This window comes from Chiloscyllium plagiosum, unplaced genomic scaffold, assembly GCF_004010195.1.
Source record: "Chiloscyllium plagiosum isolate BGI_BamShark_2017 unplaced genomic scaffold, ASM401019v2 scaf_13439, whole genome shotgun sequence".
Lineage (NCBI taxonomy): Eukaryota > Metazoa > Chordata > Chondrichthyes > Orectolobiformes > Hemiscylliidae > Chiloscyllium > Chiloscyllium plagiosum.
In genome coordinates this window covers 53,532-62,488 of record NW_025215114.1, presented here as the reverse complement: position 1 = coordinate 62,488, position 8,957 = coordinate 53,532, and positions in this window count along the sequence as shown.

The following is an 8,957-nucleotide window of genomic DNA, read 5'->3' as shown; positions in this document are numbered from 1 at the left end:
CGGCCCTGTTCTCCAGCACCACACCGGCCCTCTACCTGCAGTCAACACCGGCCCTCTCCCTCCAGTCCACACCGGCCCTCTCCTCCAGCACCACACTGGCCCTCTCCTACAGTCCACACCTGCAGTCTCCCCACACTGGCCCTCTCCTACAGTCCACACCTGCAGTCTCCCTCCAGTCCTCACCAGACTTCTCCCTCCAGTCCACACCGGCCCTCTCCTCCAGTCCACACCGGCCCTCTCCCTCCAGTCCAATCTGGCCCTCCAATCCAGTCCACAACGGCGCTCTCCCTCCAGCACCACACCGGCCCTCTCCCTCCAGCACCACACCGGCCCACTCCATCCAGCACCACACCGGCCCTCTCCCTCCAGCACCACACCGGCCCTCTCCTCCAGCACCACGGCCCTCTCCCTCCAGCACCACACCGGCCCACTCCATCCAGCACCACACCGGCCCTCTCCCTCCAGCACCACACCGGCCCTCTCCTCCAGCACCACACCGGCCCTCTCCTCCAGCACCACACCGGCCCTCTCCTCCAGCACCACACCGGCCCTCTCCTCCAGCACCACAACAGCCTTCTCCCTCCAGCACCACACCGGCCCTCTCCTCCAGCACCACACCGGCCCTCTCCTCCAGCACCACACCGGCCCTCTCCTCCAGCACCACACCGGCCCTCTCCTCCAGCACCACACCGGCCCTCTCCTCCAGCACCACACCGGCCCTCTCCTCCAGCACCACACCGGCCCTCTCCTCCAGCACCACACCGGCCCTCTCCTCCAGCACCACACCGGCCCTCTCCTCCAGCACCACACCGGCCCTCTCCTCCAGCACCACACCGGCCCTCTCCTCCAGCACCACACCGGCCCTCTCCTCCAGCACCACACCGGCCCTCTCCTCCAGCACCACACCGGCCCTCTCCTCCAGCACCACACCGGCCCTCTCCTCCAGCACCACACCGGCCCTCTCCTCCAGCACCACACCGGCCCTCTCCTCCAGCACCACACCGGCCCTCTCCTCCAGCACCACACCGGCCCTCTCCTCCAGCACCACACCGGCCCTCTCCTCCAGCACCACACCGGCCCTCTCCTCCAGCACCACACCGGCCCTCTCCTCCAGCACCACACCGGCCCTCTCCTCCAGCACCACACCGGCCCTCTCCTCCAGCACCACACCGGCCCTCTCCTCCAGCACCACACCGGCCCTCTCCTCCAGCACCACACCGGCCCTCTCCTCCAGCACCACACCGGCCCTCTCCTCCAGCACCACACCGGCCCTCTCCTCCAGCACCACACCGGCCCTCTCCTCCAGCACCACACCGGCCCTCTCCTCCAGCACCACACCGGCCCTCTCCTCCAGCACCACACCGGCCCTCTCCTCCAGCACCACACCGGCCCTCTCCTCCAGCACCACACCGGCCCTCTCCTCCAGCACCACACCGGCCCTCTCCTCCAGCACCACACCGGCCCTCTCCTCCAGCACCACACCGGCCCTCTCCTCCAGCACCACACCGGCCCTCTCCTCCAGCACCACACCGGCCCTCTCCTCCAGCACCACACCGGCCCTCTCCTCCAGCACCACACCGGCCCTCTCCTCCAGCACCACACCGGCCCTCTCCTCCAGCACCACACCGGCCCTCTCCTCCAGCACCACACCGGCCCTCTCCTCCAGCACCACACCGGCCCTCTCCTCCAGCACCACACCGGCCCTCTCCTCCAGCACCACACCGGCCCTCTCCTCCAGCACCACACCGGCCCTCTCCTCCAGCACCACACCGGCCCTCTCCTCCAGCACCACACCGGCCCTCTCCTCCAGCACCACACCGGCCCTCTCCTCCAGCACCACACCGGCCCTCTCCTCCAGCACCACACCGGCCCTCTCCTCCAGCACCACACCGGCCCTCTCCTCCAGCACCACACCGGCCCTCTCCTCCAGCACCACACCGGCCCTCTCCTCCAGCACCACACCGGCCCTCTCCTCCAGCACCACACCGGCCCTCTCCTCCAGCACCACACCGGCCCTCTCCTCCAGCACCACACCGGCCCTCTCCTCCAGCACCACACCGGCCCTCTCCTCCAGCACCACACCGGCCCTCTCCTCCAGCACCACACCGGCCCTCTCCTCCAGCACCACACCGGCCCTCTCCTCCAGCACCACACCGGCCCTCTCCTCCAGCACCACACCGGCCCTCTCCTCCAGCACCACACCGGCCCTCTCCTCCAGCACCACACCGGCCCTCTCCTCCAGCACCACACCGGCCCTCTCCTCCAGCACCACACCGGCCCTCTCCTCCAGCACCACACCGGCCCTCTCCTCCAGCACCACACCGGCCCTCTCCTCCAGCACCACACCGGCCCTCTCCTCCAGCACCACACCGGCCCTCTCCTCCAGCACCACACCGGCCCTCTCCTCCAGCACCACACCGGCCCTCTCCTCCAGCACCACACCGGCCCTCTCCTCCAGCACCACACCGGCCCTCTCCTCCAGCACCACACCGGCCCTCTCCTCCAGCACCACACCGGCCCTCTCCTCCAGCACCACACCGGCCCTCTCCTCCAGCACCACACCGGCCCTCTCCTCCAGCACCACACCGGCCCTCTCCTCCAGCACCACACCGGCCCTCTCCTCCAGCACCACACCGGCCCTCTCCTCCAGCACCACACCGGCCCTCTCCTCCAGCACCACACCGGCCCTCTCCTCCAGCACCACACCGGCCCTCTCCTCCAGCACCACACCGGCCCTCTCCTCCAGCACCACACCGGCCCTCTCCTCCAGCACCACACCGGCCCTCTCCTCCAGCACCACACCGGCCCTCTCCTCCAGCACCACACCGGCCCTCTCCTCCAGCACCACACCGGCCCTCTCCTCCAGCACCACACCGGCCCTCTCCTCCAGCACCACACCGGCCCTCTCCTCCAGCACCACACCGGCCCTCTCCTCCAGCACCACACCGGCCCTCTCCTCCAGCACCACACCGGCCCTCTCCTCCAGCACCACACCGGCCCTCTCCTCCAGCACCACACCGGCCCTCTCCTCCAGCACCACACCGGCCCTCTCCTCCAGCACCACACCGGCCCTCTCCTCCAGCACCACACCGGCCCTCTCCTCCAGCACCACACCGGCCCTCTCCTCCAGCACCACACCGGCCCTCTCCTCCAGCACCACACCGGCCCTCTCCTCCAGCACCACACCGGCCCTCTCCTCCAGCACCACACCGGCCCTCTCCTCCAGCACCACACCGGCCCTCTCCTCCAGCACCACACCGGCCCTCTCCTCCAGCACCACACCGGCCCTCTCCTCCAGCACCACACCGGCCCTCTCCTCCAGCACCACACCGGCCCTCTCCTCCAGCACCACACCGGCCCTCTCCTCCAGCACCACACCGGCCCTCTCCTCCAGCACCACACCGGCCCTCTCCTCCAGCACCACACCGGCCCTCTCCTCCAGCACCACACCGGCCCTCTCCTCCAGCACCACACCGGCCCTCTCCTCCAGCACCACACCGGCCCTCTCCTCCAGCACCACACCGGCCCTCTCCTCCAGCACCACACCGGCCCTCTCCTCCAGCACCACACCGGCCCTCTCCTCCAGCACCACACCGGCCCTCTCCTCCAGCACCACACCGGCCCTCTCCTCCAGCACCACACCGGCCCTCTCCTCCAGCACCACACCGGCCCTCTCCTCCAGCACCACACCGGCCCTCTCCTCCAGCACCACACCGGCCCTCTCCTCCAGCACCACACCGGCCCTCTCCTCCAGCACCACACCGGCCCTCTCCTCCAGCACCACACCGGCCCTCTCCTCCAGCACCACACCGGCCCTCTCCTCCAGCACCACACCGGCCCTCTCCTCCAGCACCACACCGGCCCTCTCCTCCAGCACCACACCGGCCCTCTCCTCCAGCACCACACCGGCCCTCTCCTCCAGCACCACACCGGCCCTCTCCTCCAGCACCACACCGGCCCTCTCCTCCAGCACCACACCGGCCCTCTCCTCCAGCACCACACCGGCCCTCTCCTCCAGCACCACACCGGCCCTCTCCTCCAGCACCACACCGGCCCTCTCCTCCAGCACCACACCGGCCCTCTCCTCCAGCACCACACCGGCCCTCTCCTCCAGCACCACACCGGCCCTCTCCTCCAGCACCACACCGGCCCTCTCCTCCAGCACCACACCGGCCCTCTCCTCCAGCACCACACCGGCCCTCTCCTCCAGCACCACACCGGCCCTCTCCTCCAGCACCACACCGGCCCTCTCCTCCAGCACCACACCGGCCCTCTCCTCCAGCACCACACCGGCCCTCTCCTCCAGCACCACACCGGCCCTCTCCTCCAGCACCACACCGGCCCTCTCCTCCAGCACCACACCGGCCCTCTCCTCCAGCACCACACCGGCCCTCTCCTCCAGCACCACACCGGCCCTCTCCTCCAGCACCACACCGGCCCTCTCCTCCAGCACCACACCGGCCCTCTCCTCCAGCACCACACCGGCCCTCTCCTCCAGCACCACACCGGCCCTCTCCTCCAGCACCACACCGGCCCTCTCCTCCAGCACCACACCGGCCCTCTCCTCCAGCACCACACCGGCCCTCTCCTCCAGCACCACACCGGCCCTCTCCTCCAGCACCACACCGGCCCTCTCCTCCAGCACCACACCGGCCCTCTCCTCCAGCACCACACCGGCCCTCTCCTCCAGCACCACACCGGCCCTCTCCTCCAGCACCACACCGGCCCTCTCCTCCAGCACCACACCGGCCCTCTCCTCCAGCACCACACCGGCCCTCTCCTCCAGCACCACACCGGCCCTCTCCTCCAGCACCACACCGGCCCTCTCCTCCAGCACCACACCGGCCCTCTCCTCCAGCACCACACCGGCCCTCTCCTCCAGCACCACACCGGCCCTCTCCTCCAGCACCACACCGGCCCTCTCCTCCAGCACCACACCGGCCCTCTCCTCCAGCACCACACCGGCCCTCTCCTCCAGCACCACACCGGCCCTCTCCTCCAGCACCACACCGGCCCTCTCCTCCAGCACCACACCGGCCCTCTCCTCCAGCACCACACCGGCCCTCTCCTCCAGCACCACACCGGCCCTCTCCTCCAGCACCACACCGGCCCTCTCCTCCAGCACCACACCGGCCCTCTCCTCCAGCACCACACCGGCCCTCTCCTCCAGCACCACACCGGCCCTCTCCTCCAGCACCACACCGGCCCTCTCCTCCAGCACCACACCGGCCCTCTCCTCCAGCACCACACCGGCCCTCTCCTCCAGCACCACACCGGCCCTCTCCTCCAGCACCACACCGGCCCTCTCCTCCAGCACCACACCGGCCCTCTCCTCCAGCACCACACCGGCCCTCTCCTCCAGCACCACACCGGCCCTCTCCTCCAGCACCACACCGGCCCTCTCCTCCAGCACCACACCGGCCCTCTCCTCCAGCACCACACCGGCCCTCTCCTCCAGCACCACACCGGCCCTCTCCTCCAGCACCACACCGGCCCTCTCCTCCAGCACCACACCGGCCCTCTCCTCCAGCACCACACCGGCCCTCTCCTCCAGCACCACACCGGCCCTCTCCTCCAGCACCACACCGGCCCTCTCCTCCAGCACCACACCGGCCCTCTCCTCCAGCACCACACCGGCCCTCTCCTCCAGCACCACACCGGCCCTCTCCTCCAGCACCACACCGGCCCTCTCCTCCAGCACCACACCGGCCCTCTCCTCCAGCACCACACCGGCCCTCTCCTCCAGCACCACACCGGCCCTCTCCTCCAGCACCACACCGGCCCTCTCCTCCAGCACCACACCGGCCCTCTCCTCCAGCACCACACCGGCCCTCTCCTCCAGCACCACACCGGCCCTCTCCTCCAGCACCACACCGGCCCTCTCCTCCAGCACCACACCGGCCCTCTCCTCCAGCACCACACCGGCCCTCTCCTCCAGCACCACACCGGCCCTCTCCTCCAGCACCACACCGGCCCTCTCCTCCAGCACCACACCGGCCCTCTCCTCCAGCACCACACCGGCCCTCTCCTCCAGCACCACACCGGCCCTCTCCTCCAGCACCACACCGGCCCTCTCCTCCAGCACCACACCGGCCCTCTCCTCCAGCACCACACCGGCCCTCTCCTCCAGCACCACACCGGCCCTCTCCTCCAGCACCACACCGGCCCTCTCCTCCAGCACCACACCGGCCCTCTCCTCCAGCACCACACCGGCCCTCTCCTCCAGCACCACACCGGCCCTCTCCTCCAGCACCACACCGGCCCTCTCCTCCAGCACCACACCGGCCCTCTCCTCCAGCACCACACCGGCCCTCTCCTCCAGCACCACACCGGCCCTCTCCTCCAGCACCACACCGGCCCTCTCCTCCAGCACCACACCGGCCCTCTCCTCCAGCACCACACCGGCCCTCTCCTCCAGCACCACACCGGCCCTCTCCTCCAGCACCACACCGGCCCTCTCCTCCAGCACCACACCGGCCCTCTCCTCCAGCACCACACCGGCCCTCTCCTCCAGCACCACACCGGCCCTCTCCTCCAGCACCACACCGGCCCTCTCCTCCAGCACCACACCGGCCCTCTCCTCCAGCACCACACCGGCCCTCTCCTCCAGCACCACACCGGCCCTCTCCTCCAGCACCACACCGGCCCTCTCCTCCAGCACCACACCGGCCCTCTCCTCCAGCACCACACCGGCCCTCTCCTCCAGCACCACACCGGCCCTCTCCTCCAGCACCACACCGGCCCTCTCCTCCAGCACCACACCGGCCCTCTCCTCCAGCACCACACCGGCCCTCTCCTCCAGCACCACACCGGCCCTCTCCTCCAGCACCACACCGGCCCTCTCCTCCAGCACCACACCGGCCCTCTCCTCCAGCACCACACCGGCCCTCTCCTCCAGCACCACACCGGCCCTCTCCTCCAGCACCACACCGGCCCTCTCCTCCAGCACCACACCGGCCCTCTCCTCCAGCACCACACCGGCCCTCTCCTCCAGCACCACACCGGCCCTCTCCTCCAGCACCACACCGGCCCTCTCCTCCAGCACCACACCGGCCCTCTCCTCCAGCACCACACCGGCCCTCTCCTCCAGCACCACACCGGCCCTCTCCTCCAGCACCACACCGGCCCTCTCCTCCAGCACCACACCGGCCCTCTCCTCCAGCACCACACCGGCCCTCTCCTCCAGCACCACACCGGCCCTCTCCTCCAGCACCACACCGGCCCTCTCCTCCAGCACCACACCGGCCCTCTCCTCCAGCACCACACCGGCCCTCTCCTCCAGCACCACACCGGCCCTCTCCTCCAGCACCACACCGGCCCTCTCCTCCAGCACCACACCGGCCCTCTCCTCCAGCACCACACCGGCCCTCTCCTCCAGCACCACACCGGCCCTCTCCTCCAGCACCACACCGGCCCTCTCCTCCAGCACCACACCGGCCCTCTCCTCCAGCACCACACCGGCCCTCTCCTCCAGCACCACACCGGCCCTCTCCTCCAGCACCACACCGGCCCTCTCCTCCAGCACCACACCGGCCCTCTCCTCCAGCACCACACCGGCCCTCTCCTCCAGCACCACACCGGCCCTCTCCTCCAGCACCACACCGGCCCTCTCCTCCAGCACCACACCGGCCCTCTCCTCCAGCACCACACCGGCCCTCTCCTCCAGCACCACACCGGCCCTCTCCTCCAGCACCACACCGGCCCTCTCCTCCAGCACCACACCGGCCCTCTCCTCCAGCACCACACCGGCCCTCTCCTCCAGCACCACACCGGCCCTCTCCTCCAGCACCACACCGGCCCTCTCCTCCAGCACCACACCGGCCCTCTCCTCCAGCACCACACCGGCCCTCTCCTCCAGCACCACACCGGCCCTCTCCTCCAGCACCACACCGGCCCTCTCCTCCAGCACCACACCGGCCCTCTCCTCCAGCACCACACCGGCCCTCTCCTCCAGCACCACACCGGCCCTCTCCTCCAGCACCACACCGGCCCTCTCCTCCAGCACCACACCGGCCCTCTCCTCCAGCACCACACCGGCCCTCTCCTCCAGCACCACACCGGCCCTCTCCTCCAGCACCACACCGGCCCTCTCCTCCAGCACCACACCGGCCCTCTCCTCCAGCACCACACCGGCCCTCTCCTCCAGCACCACACCGGCCCTCTCCTCCAGCACCACACCGGCCCTCTCCTCCAGCACCACACCGGCCCTCTCCTCCAGCACCACACCGGCCCTCTCCTCCAGCACCACACCGGCCCTCTCCTCCAGCACCACACCGGCCCTCTCCTCCAGCACCACACCGGCCCTCTCCTCCAGCACCACACCGGCCCTCTCCTCCAGCACCACACCGGCCCTCTCCTCCAGCACCACACCGGCCCTCTCCTCCAGCACCACACCGGCCCTCTCCTCCAGCACCACACCGGCCCTCTCCTCCAGCACCACACCGGCCCTCTCCTCCAGCACCACACCGGCCCTCTCCTCCAGCACCACACCGGCCCTCTCCTCCAGCACCACACCGGCCCTCTCCTCCAGCACCACACCGGCCCTCTCCTCCAGCACCACACCGGCCCTCTCCTCCAGCACCACACCGGCCCTCTCCTCCAGCACCACACCGGCCCTCTCCTCCAGCACCACACCGGCCCTCTCCTCCAGCACCACACCGGCCCTCTCCTCCAGCACCACACCGGCCCTCTCCTCCAGCACCACACCGGCCCTCTCCTCCAGCACCACACCGGCCCTCTCCTCCAGCACCACACCGGCCCTCTCCTCCAGCACCACACCGGCCCTCTCCTCCAGCACCACACCGGCCCTCTCCTCCAGCACCACACCGGCCCTCTCCTCCAGCACCACACCGGCCCTCTCCTCCAGCACCACACCGGCCCTCTCCTCCAGCACCACACCGGCCCTCTCCTCCAGCACCACACCGGCCCTCTCCTCCAGCACCACACCGGCCCTCTCC